Source organism: Lissotriton vulgaris, chromosome 12 (genome assembly GCF_964263255.1).
Source record: "Lissotriton vulgaris chromosome 12, aLisVul1.2, whole genome shotgun sequence".
Taxonomy (NCBI): domain Eukaryota; kingdom Metazoa; phylum Chordata; class Amphibia; order Caudata; family Salamandridae; genus Lissotriton; species Lissotriton vulgaris.
Genome location: NC_141700.1, coordinates 551,803,891 through 551,822,784, shown reverse-complemented (window position 1 = coordinate 551,822,784; position 18,894 = coordinate 551,803,891).

The following is an 18,894-nucleotide window of genomic DNA, read 5'->3' as shown; positions in this document are numbered from 1 at the left end:
GATTAGTTTCTTGTAAGTTTCCCATGTGTCACACATCCACACATGGGGTACTTACAAGAAACTAGCCTCTAGCTTATATGAAATGCTCCTGTAACTTTCAAGCTCCGCCTTTTTCTAATTCAACAATTAATAGACCCAAGCTTTACCTTTTGCAAAGCATTTTTATTGCATATCACGCCTGTTATATGCAAGCCTCTATATTATAAACATAAGGTATTTATTTACTTAAACATACATTTGAAATATTTGAATTCATTAAATCTCATACATCAAACATACTCTTTCGTCCAGAAACATGGCTGTGTCAGTTTTCAGGCCATGACAAAGCAGCTGTCATTACTACTGATTTTTATATTGCTAGATGTGGCTTTGCTATTTAGACAACAGGAGGCGGTCACAATTGTTTAAATGTCAATTTTCTCCTGCCCCATTTTACAAGATACATTCTCATGCTTTTAGGGAATAATATTTATTCTTAAAATCAATCCAACCATCTCCTTCTCTGCCGCATTCATACATTGTCGTCTGGGTCCAAAAACAGAATTTAGTAATAACTTTTCCTTCTACAAAAAGCACATTTTTTTACTTCCAGGAAGTCTTAATTTCCATCTTGATGATTCCACCAATCAAGTAGCTCACAATCTTTTAAAATCCATGTCCACATTAGGTTTTCTGCAGCTAATAAAAGAAGCCTAATCCCGAAGTCAAGCCTAATGTGGCCTGACCATGCAGCAGTCTCTATAAATGTCAGACTTCCTACGACATCTCAAACTGAAAATAAGCCAACCTCTTCTTACATGACTAGCTTGTGGTCAAAACCATAATTTTAATTTAGGGCTTATCCAACAAAGTCCCTCCATTACTAAGGACATTAATCCACTCTTATCAGAATTTGATGACTGAAAGGGAAAACATTCTTTATTGTATAGTTAGTTAAAACCATCACAATATTCCAATACATACGATCCATTTTCTCTACATGTTAAAAATACCCCATTGTTAAAAAAGTAAAAGTAAAGTAGAAGGGAGAGTGAGTGTAAACAACTAGTACACCACATCTTTACACTGGTCTCTGTTTTATGCAATGCAGTGCAGCAACTCTGCTTGCTATCCTGCATTATGTGAAATGTTAGTAAATGTTCCCCCTTGTGTAGATCTTTGTGCAGTCACCTGTGACAGATGCCTGCATACAAACTTGCAGCTACTACAACCCTGGTCCCTTCCAGAGTTAGACTTTTTGAAACCGGGAGGCATGCAAGAGCGCAAAGTAATTTGTGTACATGTGCCGCATGCGGTAATTCTCTTGGTCAATTTGATCATGTGCAAAATGTGGAAGGGAACAAAAAGCTTGGTGGTCTACTGGAATATCGAAATTCAAATTTCAGCCTACACTGTGTCGGCTACCAAGGTATCTACCGGATAAGTAGATGTGAAGTTAGAATAATAAATCAATGCTCCTCAATTTAGCTTACATAACTTGGCGCTATGTTGGAATCTAATATTGTGTAGTCTATATAAGTACAGGTGAATGTATTTGACCACGATTATTTGACATACAACTGTCTTCCTTAATGTTTAAGTTGATGAACTGGTGAACACTACCTTCTGTACTTCCATCTGAATATAAAAATGAGTGCAGAGGAAATGCTGATCATATAGCAATGATGCAGACAGTAATATCTGTGTTTTGTCTGTGAATCTACAGTTGTGCAGTTCTCCTAATGCAATATTACACCTTCATGTAGCTGTATAGAAAGTAAACAAGACACATCTATGGTTTAGGGCTGGGATCTCCAATGTAGGCCATATCCATTCCACATTTTCATGATAACCACATTGCTTAACTTTACTTACAATTAATCTAAAAGTAAGTAACTTACGTAGTTAATGTTTATCCTGAAATTAAAGAATGTCTCCTGTCTTACTAAATATAAGTTGGTCACCTCTAGTTTATGCAAACTGAGATGACGTCGTCGTTGGTAGATAATGAAGACATTTAAGTCCAAGGGCTGTGTATCCCATAGTACTAAAAAGAACATCAACGTCTTTAATATCATTTTTAAAATAATGAGTGGCTGCATCAAAAAACTACAACATTCACGGAGGATGTATATTCCGTTGCTATGCAATTTCTGAGAGATGGGGCACTTTTGTAAAGTGAAAGCACAAGTCGCTGTAATTGTACCCATCAATGAACCAAAGTATAAATCCAACTGCTTTACATTCTATTTTACATGCTGCTTCCAACAATCTATCTCTACTTTTTCCTTCCACTTTCCATTCACCTTCTCTTCTCTTGTTACATTTGTAGATATCCCTTCTTCCACTCGACTTCTGGTGCTTATTTTGGTATGGTCTCTGCGTATATTTCTAAATTCTCAGTTTATTTCATGTGAATTCTGCTACTACTTGTATTGTGCTTTTAATGTTTAACCCACTTCTTGCTTAACCTCTTGATGCTTTGCTTTCTGTTTACACTTTAATTTTGTGTTGCAGTGTTTCAATGTAGAGCGCAATGACACCTTCAGGCCTTATCGGTGCTATACAAAATTACATAATGTGCACTCAAATTAAATTCATGCAATTTACTCTAGCACACGCACCTGTTTCCTGGGTGACATAAGCCACCAGAACGAACTGTAAATTTCTGTAAAATTATGCAACATGTACATCCTTCATTTAGCAATATATTTTAACGCATCCTTGCGTTAATTTTTTTTAAATTGCATGAAAACTGCACTTGCTGCGTACAACAGCCGATCACATTCTGGGTGTTCGCTTTACAGCCAGCTAGGGCACGTGCAGATAATAGTGGTGGGGCCGGGTGGGTGGGATTTCGACAGACGACGACGAGGGAAAATTAAATAAATAATGAATGTTCCCTCGTTATCGTCCGTCGAAATCTCTCCCCACCCGGCCCCACCACCCCACCGCTCTTACATGCATTTGCCGCGGCTGGTTATAAGTGGACTCCCACTTTATAATTTTGCTGCCAACAGTGGGGATGTTGCGAGATGTGGCGTAAGGGAATCATTTTAGAAATGTCTTTTATCAGCATGACACTAAATTCCCCAAAATGTAATTTAAACTTCGTCTGGGCCTTTACCTTTAGATATGCCAATAAGGGTGACTGTGAAGAGATGCGATGAAGTAGCTAAAAACTAGCGGAGGACCAACCATAAACCAGGAAAATGACCGAGCGGAAAAGCCTATCAGGCAGGGGGTGGGACAAGAAAATAATCAGATTGAGTTAAAGGCCAGTCTTCCCCCTGCTAATGCTATCAGTGTGTTTTTCTGTTCTCATTGTTGCCCACTGTCAGTGGGCAACAATGAGAACAGAAAAACAAGACTTCTAGATGAACTACATTGAGGAAGACAATGATGCTCTGAGCTCTGCCTAATTACTTCTTGTCGAACTTCAGACAGGAGGGAGCAAATACACATTTTTAGAAGCTCGTAGTCACACCAACAATCCTTTTTCCTGAGCACATCCATCTATTGACAGAGTCACCAATGTACTCGCCTACCGTGGAGCTCAGACAAATCACAATGCACGCTCCTGACATATAGAAAGTCATGAACCACCACATAAGTATTACCGATCTGAATATCTCACGCTCCCAATAATCTTCAGACACTTGAGTGTCCTCTGCTTGTAAACCCCCCCCCCCTCCTCTGGAGTCTGGACAGAGCCAATACTGCCCTAAATACTGCCCTAGGCTAGTCAGTGCACAAAACACAACGGGGGATTGAACGAATAGTTAAGTTTACACACCGACCTTGTGCTAACAGTCACTCTTACCGCTACTGAGATTCAAACAGTTTACACATAAACCCCCAACAAATGTGCATTACTGGGACGGATATCCACACATATATGCTAATGCATACATACACGTGCTCACCATGTGCATTAAGTGCGACGCATACAACATGTGGTTAAATACTCATAGCTGCCAAGGTTTCAGATTGCCATGTGTGACATTTTCATAATTTCTGTGAAATTATGAGTGACATTTCAACAACTGCATCCTGCACCTGTCCCAACTCACCATCCCCTTCGCTTTCACCATCACTAGCCTTCCATTACAACGTGTACTTCGTTTTCACCACAGCCACATCTTGCACCAGTAACCCACGCCGGGCCCTGCACCTTTCATCATCATTGCACCTGAGCCTTTCTTTCACCATTTCTAAAGAGCGATCCTTACACCTTCAACACCAGTATTCTGCACCTTTCATGTCTTACTGTAGGCCCGAGACCTGAAGAGTTTGCAGCACTGATGACAAGGGGAGGAGAGCGCCGCAGCATCTTAGAAGACAAGGTCTGAGACTGTGACATTCCTGGCGTTTAATCAATTAGGATGCGTAATAAATTAAAAACCTCCCGCCTGTGGGGCCCTACCTGCCCGAGTTCACACGTCTCTACTCCGGTGACCCGGTCCGGACAGCAACCTGGCAGCCTGCAACCAAAATGGATGGACTAGGCTGCTGCTGCAGGGCATGACCGGTCCGCTTTCCTTCAGAGGCTCCGACCGACCTTGACCTCGGCTAGTCTCCGCTCGCTTGACCACTGCTCTAATGCCGTGAAAGACAGTCCATCACTCCGTCTGCAAAATGGCTGCTACTTATTCTGCAACTGAAATCATGCGCGGGAAGAAGTCAGAGTCTGCGCAGACAGTCCCTATCCCAACTCGTCACAGGGTGGGTCTCACCACGCCCTGTGACGAGTTGGGAGGGGTGACACAACAGCAAGCTCTCCTCCTCCACTCTCTGATTGACGTGGAGATGTTAGCAATCCCGGGCTTGTGTTAAAAACGCCCGGGGCTAACTTAATCTCCACGCCATCAGGGGGTGGAGACTGGGCATCCAGGCTATGTCTTTGCCTACCTGATGACATCACAGCCTTCAGAGCTGTGAGGACCTCAGCCGGCAAAGACATAGCAGGTGGTGCAGCGCGGCGGTATTGGCAGTGGGGGGCAGAAGACTTCGAGACAGTGCCCCGTGTTCTTTGCCCTGTGTTCTTTGCGATTATTATTTTTTTTTACGAATAAAAAAGAAACGTACAGGTAATCTTTGTTTTTAAAAATCAATGAAACGTGGTAAATTGCCTGGGGCTAAATTACCTGGGGCGGAGCCCCGACGCCCACAATGAGAAACCGCCACTGAAGAAGAGAGTGTCAGAGAGGGGTGCTACGTGAGCGTCGGAGATAGAGAGGTCATCTGTCCTGTCCTGATTCCTGTCCTGTAACCTTTGTTCGCCAGTCCTTTCCTGGTGGACCCTTTCCAATTCCTAGGTCTGGGAGTTGGTTTCCACACCATACTTGGTAACTTTATTATATATGTATTTGCGCGTATATGATTTTCTCTTTGTCCTCTCCCTTTCATGCAGTGTCATTGCAGAGTATAAATGAACGTATCTTGATTGATTATTTGAGTCTTCTTTCCTGTGAGAGACGGAGTTTATTATGTGCTGTGTAAGTGGTTCACATGAATTTTACTCTAAGATAACATTTCAAAAGACATCCCGACTCTGTGATCATTTCCAATGTGTAAGTATATTGAAATCTTATGTCATTTCACCATCAACTAGTTCAAACTAATGGTCCATTGACCAGAGGAAATAACTTTTGATCAGTGAAAGATTGGTTAGGGACTAGAGATAACTAATCTTGAGAATTACAAAAACATGACCGCAGCGGTTATTGCCAGTGTGTTGTGAATCAATTTATGGGCCCAGGTTAGTATGTGGTGTTAGATTACTTGTTGCTGGTAACCTGCTGGATCAGATACATGGAACACTTCAGCTGCGATGGAAGAGTCAGCCAGGGAGGGGTATTTTCTTAACAGGAGGAAGAGGTGGCAGGAGATGCTTTTACCAGTTACGTGTCTATGGACGGCTCTCAGCACAACAAAGTGAGGCTATGAGTTTCCAATGCTTTAGAAAGGAGAGTAACTTTCATCACAACCATAACAAGCATTGGCAAAGCCAATAGGTCTCACCCATGCAAGAGCTATTGGCTTTGCGAATATGTTTTAGCATTTTTGTACACCAGAGTGGATGTGGTCAGCATGGCTAAACGTTAGTGGGGTAAAGGTGAGCGTTGTAAAGTAGAGTAGAGTGGAGTTTTATGGAGTGGTGTAGAGTGGCCTGGAGTGACGTACAGTAGAGCTCAGAGGCGTGGAGAAGAGTGAAGTGTCTAGATGTGAATGGCGTAGAGTGGAGTGCAGTATCAGAGCTGAGTAGAGTGTCCTAGAGTGGAGTGGTGTAGAGCAGAGTGAGTGGCATAGAGGGTGTTACATAAAATGGAGTAGAGTGTTGTAGAGTAAGTGGCATAGAGTGGAGTAGAGTGGAGTGGAGTAGTGTGTCATAGAATAGAGTGGAATAAAGTGACATGCAGTTGCATAAAGGGAGTTGCGTAGAGCATTGTATAGTGGAGTAGTGTCCTGGAATGGCCTAGAGTGGAGTAGAGTGTTGTAGAGTGGAGTAGAGTGTCTGTGGGGTAGAGTTTAATGGAACAGAGTATCTTAAATTCTAGTATTGTGGAGTGGAGTAGAGTGTTGTAGAGTAGAAAATATTGTATAGTTGAGTAGAGTGGCCTACAGTGAAGCGGCATACATTTCAGTGATGCAGAGTATATTGGCATAGAATGCAGTGGCTTAGAGTGCATTGATTTTTAGCAAAGTGGTGTAGAGGCCACTGGCATAGAGTGCAGTGGGTTAGGATACAGTGGCGTAGCAAAGACTGCAGAGGCATAGAGTGGAGTAGAGTGGCACAGAGTGGAGTAGAGTGGCATAGAGTGCAGAGACGTAGAGTAGATTGTTTCAGAGTATAGTGGAATAGTGTAGAGTGGAGTGGTGCAGGGTAGAGTGGAGTGTTAGAGAGTAGTGGTGTTAAGTGCATTGGCGTAGGATGCAGTGTTGCAGAGAGGAGTGGTGTAGAGTGGAGTGGTGCAGAGTGAGTCGCCCAGACTAGAGTGATGTAAAGTGCAGTGGCAATTTATTTATTTATGCAATTTTTAAAGTGCTGCAATTACCCTTAGGTGTCTCGGCGCTGAGGGCTAAGAGCTGCTACCAGTAGTTGGATCTCTAAGGTAAAGGTTAGAAAGATTAATGATTAGTCGTAACGTTGAGAGAACAGCCATGTCTTTAGCTGTTTTCTGAAAATGATCAGGGATGGACTGGATTTTATATTAAAAGGAAGGGAGTTCCATAGTTGTGCAGCTGCTATGGTGAAACATCTGTCTCCCCAGTTAACTTTCCTTGTTCTGGGTATCTGAAGCAGATGAGCCGTGTTGGAACGAAGCGTTCTGGGGGTAGCCAGAGGCTTAAGGGAACTTCTGAGGAATTTAGGTCCCATATTGTTTATTGAGCAATGAGCACAGTGATGCATAGTAGAGTGGAGTAGAGTGCACTGGCATAGAGTAGAGTGGTGCAGAGTAGAGCAGAGAGGCATAGAGTGAAGTGGCGTAGAGTGCAGTGTCATAGAGTGCAGTGGTGCACAGTAGTACATTACATTGGCATAGAGTACATTAGAGTGGCGTAAAGTGGTGCAGAGTAGAGTGAAGTGGTGCAGAGTAGAGTGGCACAGAGCAGAGTGGCATAGAGTGCATTGTCGTAGAGTGGGGCAGAGCAAAGTGACAGAGTGCAATTGTGTAGAGTGGCGTAGTGTGCACTGAAGTGGAGTATAGTTGCATACAGTGTATTGGTGCAGAGTAGATTGGCATAGAGTGCAGTGACAAAAAGTGTATTGGTTTTGAGTAAAATGGTATAGAAAGCATTGGTGTAGCATGATTGCAGCAGTGTAGAATAGAGTGGCGAAGTGTGGAGTAACGCATAGTGGAATAGAGTGGCATAGACTGCAGCGGCGTAGAGTAGCTTATTTCAGTGTAGAGTGAAGTGATGTAGAGAGCAGTGGTATAAAGTAGAGTGTCATAGAGTGCAATGATGCAGAGTAGACTAGAGTGGCTCAGAGTGAATTGGCGTAGAGTACAGAGGCGTGGAATGTTGCAGAATACAGTGCCAGAAGTTCAGTGGCAGAGAAAGTAGTGCTGCAGAGCAGAGTGGTGTAGAGTGCATTGGCATAGAGTAGAGTGGGGCAGTGGCATAGAGTGCAGTGGCACAGGCTGCAGTAGAGTGGCATGGATTACAGTGACCTTAGGCTGGAATGATGTAGGGCAACGTTGCATGCAGTGTCAGAGTGCAGTGGCATAGATTAGAATGTTGTTGAGTATAGTGGTGTAAAGTGCAGTGGTGCAAAGTAGTTGGTGTAGGTACATTGGTATAGAGTGCAATGGTTTTGAGTAAAGTGGTGGAGAATGAATTGGTGTAGAGTGCAATAGTATAGAGTAGAGTGATGTAGCGTACACTGTAGTGGTGTGCAGTGGAGTGGTGTGCAGTGGAGTGGCGTAGAGTGCAGTGGCATAGAGTAGACTGTTTCAGAGTGGACTCAAGTGGAGTGGAGTGGTGCAGGAAAGAGTAGAGGGGCGTAGAGTAGAGTGGCGCAGCACTGATTGCAGAGGCCTAAAATGGAGTAGCGTGATGTAAAGTGCAGTGGCATGGAGTGCAGTGGTGTACAGTAGATTGTTTCAGAGTAGAGTGAAATGGCGTAGAGTGGAGTGGTGCAAGATACATTGGAGTGGTATAGAGTAGTGGCATAGATTGCATTGGCGCAGAGTGCAGTGTTGCAGAATGGAGTGGCGTAGAGTGGAGTGGTCCATAAGACAGAGGTGTAGAGTAAAGTAGTTTGAGTGCCATTGTCACAGTGTAGTGGTGCACAGTAAATTAGAGTGGCGTAGACTGCAGTAGAGTAGCGTAGAGTGGTGCAGAGTAGAGTGCAGTTGTGCAGAGTAGAGTGGCATGGAGTAGAGTGACATAGAGTTCAGGGCAGAGAGTGTAGTCCTGCAGAGTATAGTGCGGTAGAGTGCAGTGGTGTAGACTAGAGTGGGGAAGAGTTCATTGGTGTAGAATGTGGTAGCATACAGTGGTGCAGAGTAAAGTAACTTAGAGTGGCATAGAGTGCAGTGGCATAGAGTAGAGTAAAGGGGTGTACAGTGCTATGGTGCAGAGTAGATTGGCATAGAGTGCTGTGGCGCACAGTGTATTGGTTTTGAGTAAAGTGACGCAGAGTGCAGTTACACAGAGTGCAGTGCCAATGGCTTAGAGTGGATTGGCGTAGAGTGCAGTGGCATAGAGTGGAGCGATGCAGAGAGAGGGAGCCCGTAACCTTTGCTGCGCCGCCCTACTCGTTGCCCTACTTGTTGATGTTGCTGTTGGGGGCACAGGAGACCGCCGCCAGACTGCTGCAAGGCTGCATACACACCAGCCCACCGTTGTTGCTGGGACTACATCCCCCATCATTCCTCGTGGCACGCACGTCGCGCAGGGCGTTTGAGGTGCCAGGAGGCGCTCCAAAAAGGGGCTGCAGAGACAGTAACTTTTGCTGCACCGCCTTACTTGTTGCCCTACCTGTTGCTGTTGGGGGCACAGGAGACCGCCGCCAGACCGCTGCAAGGCCGCATACACACTGGTCCACCGATGTTGCTGTGGACTACATACCCCATCATTCCTTGTGGCATGCACGCCGCGCACCACGTTTGAGGCGCCAGGAGGCCCTTCAAAAAGGGAGCCCGGAACTTTTGCTGCACCGCCCTACTTGTTGCCCTACCTATTGCTGTTGCTGTAGGGGGCACAGGAGACCTCCGCCAGACTGCTGCAAGGCCTCATACACACCGGCCCACCAATGTTGCTGGGGACTACATCCACCATCATTCCTCACGGCGTGTACGCCGTGCACCGTGTTTGAGGCACCAGGCGCAGCTTCAAAAAAGGGCCAGGGCTCCCACAGCCGTGACCTTTGCTGCACCACTTTACTTGTTGCCCTACCGGTTGCTGTTGGGGGCACAGGAGACCGCTGCCAGACCGCTGCAAGGCCGCATACACACCGGCCCACCGTTGTTGCTGGGGACTACATCCCCCATCATTCCTCGCGGCACGCACGCAGCGCACCGCATTTGAGGTGCCAGGAGGCGCTTCAAAAAGGGGCCGGGAGCCCATTACTTTTGCTGCACCGCCCTACTTGTTGCCCTACCTGTTGCTGTTGGGAGCACAGGAGACCGCCGCCAGGCTCCTGCAAAGCCGTATACACACCGGCCCACCGTTGTTGCTGGGGACTACATCCCCCATCATTCCTCGCAGCGCTCATGCCGCGCACCGTGTTTGAGGCGCCAGGAGGCACTTCAAAAAGGGGCCCGTAACTTTTGGTGCACCGCCCTACTTGCTGCCTTACCTGTTGCTGTTGGGGGCACAGGAGACCGCCGCCAGACTGCTGCAAGGCTGCATACACACCGGCCCACCGTTGTTGCTGGGGACTACATCCCCCATCATTCCTCGCAGCGCGCACTGCGTTTGAGGTGCCAGGATGCACTTCAAAAAGGGGCCAGGCCTCCCGCAGCACGGTACACGCGGAGGCCTGCCCGGGCCTAGCCCTGGCCAAGGGCGGGCCCGGCTGCACCCGTCAGAGATCGGTAGAGGCTGGGCTGGGCCACCCCTCTTGGTCCATCTCTCAAGATATTGGCTGACTTGTAAACGAAATGCGGACAGCTGGGCATTGAGATCTTGTACCTGCGAACGGAGGTAGGCTTGAACTTGAACTAACACCTATCATTTAGACTCTATTGGACACTGCCAGGGACGCCTACATTTGGCATTGGCATTTAAATCTTCTGTTCGGGAGGAAAGCTCATTTTGAACTAAGTGTTGTATACATATTAAGACTGTAACCCAAGCAAGAAGTACTTCTCTTGTTTTATATGTATACTGCTTAATTTCTACCTTTCCTCTTTTCTATACATTTGAGCTCGCCCCTGTTGTGGTATTACTAAAGCCACTTAAAAACATAGGGAGGAGAAAGGTTCAGACGGGGACCATTTGGGGCCAAATCTTTGGCTAGCTCTTCTTCCACTGTCTCTACTGTTACCACAATGGATTCTTTTTTGCAGAGAGCAGCCGCTGTCATTGATAAAGAGATCAAGCTTGTGAACATGTGTCTCTCCAGATTACCCACCAACTGTCTGTGTTCATCTTTACTTCGATCCAGTGTGCCCAAGGTTGAATTGTCATCTGTCTGCTCTGACAGCTGCCAGGGGTCGCCCGTAGCCTCAGCTCTTACTGAAGGCTTATCGCCTGTAAACTAATTCCCCCCCTCAGTGCCCCCTCAGATCCCACACAGATCTCTCTCCCCAGTTATTATAATTGATAGAAGAGGAAGTATTGCTTTACCGCAAGGGAAGGATAGTACTAACTTATTGAGCCCTACAGCAACCCATCCGCTCTTTCAGCCCAGTCAACCCACTGCCCAGGGGAGTACAAAACGTAAACTTCAAACCATTGGGGGTAAAGCTAAAAGATCAAAAATGACCCCGGCCCCTAAGCCTCCAAATAAATCTTTGGTGCCCAAAAAGGTAGCCCCAAATTTAGATACGAAGGCTACCAAGGCTTTTTACGACATAATGACCACTCTGTTGGACACTAAATTAAGCCCCATTCTGGAGAGGCTGACATCGATCAAGAGAAGTCTTGCAGGGGGGGCCCAAACTGACATTTGCATAAATTGTAGGGTTACAAGTGAACAAGACCCAGCAGCAAATCCGGGTCTAGGCACGTCTGAAAATTCTACCACAACTCATGCAGAACCGCTGCTTGCACAGCGACAGGCGGCGCAGCTAGTCCACGGGGAGACAGGCGGCCTAAGGGGTGCCCAAACCCCTGGTAGATCTCAGGCAATCCCTTTGTACAAGCAGGTTTCTCAAAGTACTGTAGGCAGTCGGACGGCACTGTGGTGCCAACTGGGGAGGTTTGTCAGAGCCTTACCACTATTCATCTTCCACCAGAATCTACTCCTTATGTAGTGGCCTTGGGTAATGTCCCGCCTCTCCGCCCAGGCACAAATGAAGACTATAATAACTTGAAGAATAAGGTACTTCATTGGCTAACAACTAATACCTCCGTGGGTTCCAGGGTATAACGCAGCATTATCATGGTACGTCGAGTGGCATGGGTTGGCAGTTCTAAAAAGGTGGGCGGTGGCAATTGTGTTATAGTCAATTTTAATAGGGCAGCTGTAGCTGAAAGAATCCTATCAGGTGTTGCTCACGTAGGCCAGTCAGTTCATGGGTCCCTAATACAGGCACTCCCTCTGGGTTTCTTTTATAGAGTGGAACCCCATGGGTACAAAATGCGAAACATAGATAGGGAACCCTTACAAGTTAGATGGCCATATAAAACCCCTGTAGGTAATAACTATGGGTATTCACAACCACTACACAGTACAAGTCATCCAAGGGATCCTCACTCTAACTTTGCTGCGCCTCCCCCCTAGCATTAGCCAATAGATTTTCCATGTTATCGGGGTTGGAGGAATGTGATTGACTGGATACCTCGGATGTGCCCATAGTAGAGCCGAAGTACCAACAGAAGGCTAACCTGATCCCGATGAGCGAGCTAGAGACATTGCAAACGATTTCCCCTCTTTCACCACAAATTGAGTTGATACCCCTGAGGTGGACGTTAATTTCATATCCTGGAATATAGCAGGTTTGGCGGACAAGTTCCAGGACCCTCTGTGGCATCAGTTTATTAGGCAATTTTCAGTAATTTGCCTGCAAGAGAACTGGTCAGTTGACTGTAATCTGTTTCTGGAGGGCTTCAAAGGTCACTTCGTTCCTGCTACCCCTTCGACCAGTGGTAGAGCCAAAGGAGGTTTGGTTATCTATATCTCCCTGGCTATAGATTGCCTGGTACAAATCTGCCCCTCCACTGCACTGGGCCTAAAGGCCATTACATTCAAGAAGTGGAACAACAAAATGACCTTGATCAACTTTTACAACCAACCAAACAGTAACAAGCATTAGCATAGCCAATAGGTCTCACCATTTGGGAACTTATAAGTGTTTAGCCAGAGATATTGACTTTACCTATGTCTTTAAGCTGTGTTGTACAGAAGTCTGCAGCATGCTGAAAAGTTATAATAAAGAAGTGTCAGAAGCATTTTTGTTACCTTAGATATGATCAAAAAAGCATTATGTACAACTGAACGACCATATTAAAAAAGTATTAAAAATAATGTCTTGAGGTTTTGTTTGTCCTTTCAATGCTGACAACTTGTATCTGCCTGTCCTAATGGTTGCTTGTTGTGCTTTTTTTGTTATGGGGCATAAGTAACAGGAGGGTGAAGGTCAGTCAGTCAGTTAGTGAGAGTGAGAGAGCCAGTCTGTGAGAGAGTGAGAGTCAGTCAGTGAGAGAGTGAGTGAGAGTCAGTCAGTCAGTGAGAGAGTCAGTCAGGCAGTGGGAGAGTCAGTCAGTCAGTGAGGGAGTCAGTCAGTGAGAGTGAGAGAATCAGTCAGTCAGTGAGAGAGTCAGTCAGTGAGAGAGTGAGAGAGTCAGTCAGTCAGTGATAGAGTCAGTCAGTCAGTGAGAGAGTGAGTCAGTGAGAGAGTGAGAGAGTTAGTCAGTCAGTGAGAGAGTGAGAGAGTCAGTCAGTCAGTGAGAGGGTGAGAGAGTCAGTCTGTGAGAGAGTGAGTCAGTTAGTCAGTGAGAGAGTCAGTCAGTCAGTGAGAGTCAGTCAGTCAGTGAGAATGAGAGTCAATCAGTCAGTGAGAGTAAGTCAGTGAGAGTGAGAGTCAGTCAGTGAGAGTGAGAGTGAGAGTCAGTCAGTGAGAGTGAGAGAGTCAGTCAGTGAGAGTGAGAGTCAGTCAGTGAGTGAGAGAGTCAGTCAGTGAGAGTGAAAGTCAGTCAGTGAGAGTGGGAGTCAGTCAGTGAGAGTGAATGAGAGTGAGTCAGTCAGTGAAAGAGTGTGAGTCAGTGAGAGTGCATCAGTCTTTTAATGAAAGTCAGTCAGTGAGAGTGAGTCAGTCAGCCAGTGAGAGTGAGTCAGTCAGTGAGAGTGAGTCAGTGAGTCAGTGAGAGTAAGTCAGTGAGAGTGAGTCAGTGAGAGTGAGAGTGAGTCACTGAGAGTGAGTCACTCAGAGTGAGAGTCAGTCACTCAGAGTGAGAGTCAGTCAGTGAGAGTGAGAGTCAGTCAGTGAGAGTGAATGAGAGTGAGTCAGTGAAAGAGTGTGAGTCAGTGAGAGTGAGTCAGTCTTTTAGCGAGAGTCAGTCTTTTAGCGAAAGTCAGTCTTTTAGCGAAAGTCAGTCAGTGAGAGGGAGTCAGTCAGTGAGAGTGAGTCAGTCAGTCAGTGAGAGTGAGTCAGTCAGTCAGTGAGAGTGAGTCAGTCAGTCAGTGAGAGAGAGTCAGTCAGTGAGAGAGAGTCAGTCAGTGAGAGAGAGTCAGTCAGTGAGAGAGAGTCAGCCAGTGAGAGTGAGTCAGTCAGTGAGAGTGAGTCAGTCAGTGAGAGAGAGTGAGTCAGTCGATGAGAGAGAGTGAGCCAGTTAGTCAGTGAGAGAGAGTGAGTGAGTCAGTCAGTGAGAGAGAGTGAGTCAGTCACGTAAGAGAGAGTGAGTCAGTCGGTCAGAGAGAGTGAGTCAGTCAGAGAGAGTGAGTGAGTCAGTCAGTGAGAGTGAGTCAGTCAGTCAATGAGAGAGAGTGAGTCTGTGAGTGAGAGTGAGTGAGTGAGTATGTCAGTGAGAGTGAGTGGGTGAGTCTGTCAGTGATAGTCAGTGAGTCTGTCAGTGAGAGTGAGTCAGTGAGTCTGTCAGTGAGAGTGAGTCAGTGAGTCTGTCAGTGAGAGTGAGTCAGGGAGAGTGAGTCAGTCAGTGAGAGTGAGTCAGTCAGTCAGTGAGAGTGAGTCAGTGAGAGTGTGTCAGTCAGTGAGAGTGTGTCAGTCAGTCAGAGAGTCAGTCAGTGAGAGAGTGAGAGTGAGTCAGTCAGTCAGTGAGAGTGAGTCAGTGAGTCTGTCAGTGGGAGTGAGTCAGTGAGTCTGTCAGAAAAGATTAATTAATTAATACAAATGGTGTAGGAATGAGAGTAAGGAACCATGAATGTGGAATGGCACCTGTAAATTGGAAAGTATAAAATTCAGAAACAACTCTGATTCAACGGGTCATGAAATCACTAGAGTAACTTTTTCCGACATTTCCATTGCTGAGCAGATTTGGCAGCAACAAGATGCCTTTGCCGAATGGGGTATAGAGATAAAAAAGCTTGCTCCGCTGCGTTACCCAACACCGTTACAACTACCAAATCTACAGAAGGGCATGTTGAGAGGCGCGAAAGGTCCGGATCAACCTAGCCCAAGCATTGACAAAGTTCATACCGGTAGGAAAATTACCATCACCATCGCTCACCCCGCAGCAGACAATCCCCCGGGACACGGGCAGAGGAATCAAACTGGAACCAGTTACGGCACGGCATGAACAAACCCATCCAAAACACCAAAACCAGCTAACTACTGTAGCATCTGCTCTTGGAATGTGAATGGCCTAAGTGCAAAATTAGAAGACCCAGACTTTTTGGAATTCATAACTCAACATGACCTACTCATCCTCCAGGAGACTTGGCAGACAAATCCAACATCAATCGTGGGGTATAAAGAGTATTTCAACCCAGCAAAGAGGGATTCCAAGTATGGCAGAGCAAAAGGAGGTCTTTCCATCTTCGCTTCGACCAACCTTTCTTGGGATATCTCTGTAGTAGACCTCGACACGACCTGGATGTTATGCATCAAATTAGTGGCTACATCTTCTTTTAGCATCTTATACTGAATATTTACATCCATCCCTCATTCAAACAAAAGATGTCAAGGATAGAGAAACTAACAGAAACAATAGCCACCCTTAAACTAGCGCATCCACATGCTAACATCCTCCTGTCCGGAGACTTCAACATGAACCTTTTAAATGTCAGGAAAGGAAAATCAGCAGGCTATACACAACGAAGAAAACGAAGCAACACACATGGTGATAGATGTGCATTCCTGCTAAAAAAACTCTCATTGTGCGTGCTCAACAGTCAAGCTCTGCCAGAAGGCTCCCCAGCATACACCAGGGTTACTCAAAAATCAAGCTCAATCCTAGACTACACATTTACAGATCAGGACATCCTTCCGTATATTGCAAACTATCTAATAAAAGAGAGAGCTGAAAGTGATCACTATCCCCAAACATTCACCCTGCTTATAAGCATGGCAAATCCCATAAGAGACAATGCAATGTCTTTACCAACGCAATGCTACAATCTAAAACGACTCACTTGGAATAAGGGGAAAATAGATGAAATCATGGCTACATGCATTACTCTTCTCGAGAATTTCAAAACTGAACCATTGTGTCCAAAGGCTTGGGAATCCTTCACTCACGACCTAAACAACGAATTCTCAAGAAAAGGTGATGGACGCAAAAGTAGAACCCCAGTAGGGGCAGTTTGGTTCACGAACAGCCTAAGGAAACAAAAAAGACTACTAAACAAATATTTAAGACAACTTCGACTCTGAGGCCCAGATCCCAATCGCGACATCTTTGCCCTAATCTCAAAAACAAGAAAAGGGCTAAAAAGAGACATCAAGGTGGCCAAGAATGACTATAGCGAAAATCTCTGGGCGAAACTTCATTACGCTAGTAAGCAGAGAGATTCTAAGCTGTTCTGGGAAGTTATCAACCAGTTAACAAATGGCAAGAACCGGCACTTTAATTCAGACATAACGGAACATACCTGGAGAGACCATATTGATCAGACATATAACGCTACCCCACTCATGGATGGTACAAAGCAGGAAGTTCCCACTTTAGAAACCACGCTTAAAACACAAAAGTTAGAATCTTCAGACCCTCCGTTACAAATTACACAAGACCGGGTTCTTAAAATTATAAAAAATTTAAGAACTGAGGGAGCACCAGGTCCTAATGGCCTGCCAAATGCACTATTCCAGCACGACCCTCCATTTTGGACTGGCACTCTAACTCCATTGTTTACGTACGCATTAACAACCGGCTCGATCCCCGACTCATGGCGAGGAAGTATTTTAAATCCAATATACAAAACGGGTTCACGAGCAGACCCTGCAAACTATAGATTGATTGCACTGATCGATGTGGAGGCCAAGATATATGCTGCAAATCTCTTGGCAGATCTAGAGGATTGGGTCAAACGCATAAACCTGATACCGAATACCCAAACTGGATTTCGGGCCGGAATGGGCACCCTTACCAATATCTCTGCTGTAACATTACTAGCTAATCAAGCCTATGCAAAATCTCGAACCTTGTACGCATGCTTTATCGACCTTAAAGCAGCGTTTGACAAGGTCCCGAGAAAGAAGCTGTGGGCCAAAATGCAAACCTGGGGGGCACCATCCAAACTTTTGGAGGCAATAATCAATCTTTACTCAAATACGTGGGTACAGATAAGGAAAGGAGATGGCCGCACTATAACAAACAAGATCACAACATCAAACGGTCTAAAACAGGGGTGTGTGTTGGCCCCCTGTTTATTCAACATCTACACAGCTGATCTTGAGAAGTGCCTCCAACAAGTGCAAATCGACCCACCTAAATTAGGCAAAACACCGATCAGGAGCCTTCAATACGCAGATGATATTGTGCTCCTAGCACAAACACCAATAGGCCTGCAGCGCTCATTGTCACAACTAGGATCTTATATCACCTCTGCTCAACTAATAATAAACCTTAAGAAAACAAAGGTATTATGCTTCAGCAATCACCACAAAAAAGGGTCAAAAGGAAAATTCACCTGGAAACTGGAGGAAAAACCAATATCCCAGGTGGACTCATACAAATACCTGGGGTTCCAACTTGACCACTCACTTAAATACAAGCTACATTTGGACCAAGGGAATACCAAAGCAAAACAACTCCTGTACGCCTTCAAAATTTTACAGAAGAAGCTAAAAGGTAGTCCAACAGGCCAGTTGCTTAAGATAATCGCAGCCAAATTTTTACCCTCAATATCATATGGGTCGGAAATTTTGAACACCAAAGATGCAGCCGCCTTAAATCTAGCCCAATCGAGTTTCTTCAAGCGCCTCTTTTTAATTCCTCGACATATTTCTCAGGCGCAAGTCCGACTGGAATATGGACTGAAAAATCAGAAACCAGCAAGACAAGGGGCGATGGTTAAATATTACTGGCGGATGAGGCAAGCGGAAGACGACACTTTAGCCCACTGCTGTTGGGAAGAAATTGAAAATCAGGCGAGGCAAAAAAATTCCATTGCATCAATCCTAAAAGAATCACTCGCTGATTTACATCTTGAAGAGGCATGGCACACAACAACGTCATATTCAGGGTTCAAAAACATGGTGAACAGCGCAATAAAACGAACTTCGCTACTAACGGACAAAATTGCCTTAGCTAAGAAAAAACACACATGGGCAGTGATTCAATCATACCAGTTTATGAAACCCCAACCGTACTTGTCCGAACACTTCTCGCATCACAAAAAGCACTACTTGACGCTGCTGCGGTTGGGTTCGTTCCCTATAAAGGATTTAACCCCGAAATGGAAGTTTACATGGCCCACGAGAGAATGTCGCCTGTGTGATCAAGGAGAAGAGTCGTTATTACACCTCTTATGCATCTGCCCTGCACTACTGGAACATCGTAAAACAATTCTTCGGGAGATTTTCAGGAAGCACCAATTGAGATCGTGCAGAGCTGCAGTGATACAATGCCTTGGTGGACTGTCAATCCAGCTGTCATGTCGAGCGATCACCTTTTGGAAAATAGCAGCTAAAGAACTGGACAAAAAAGACAATAGTCCACATGGCAAAGGCATATGACTGACCGGTAACTGCCTATCTGCACAGGTATCAAGTACTGCTCTTTTCACATCGAACTGCAATGAACTTCTTATATGGTTATCGCTTAAACTGTCGCAGTGACCAAAGCTTACGAAAGGACATTGGTTTTATTCGTCTATATTTCATAGATTTTTAACCTTAG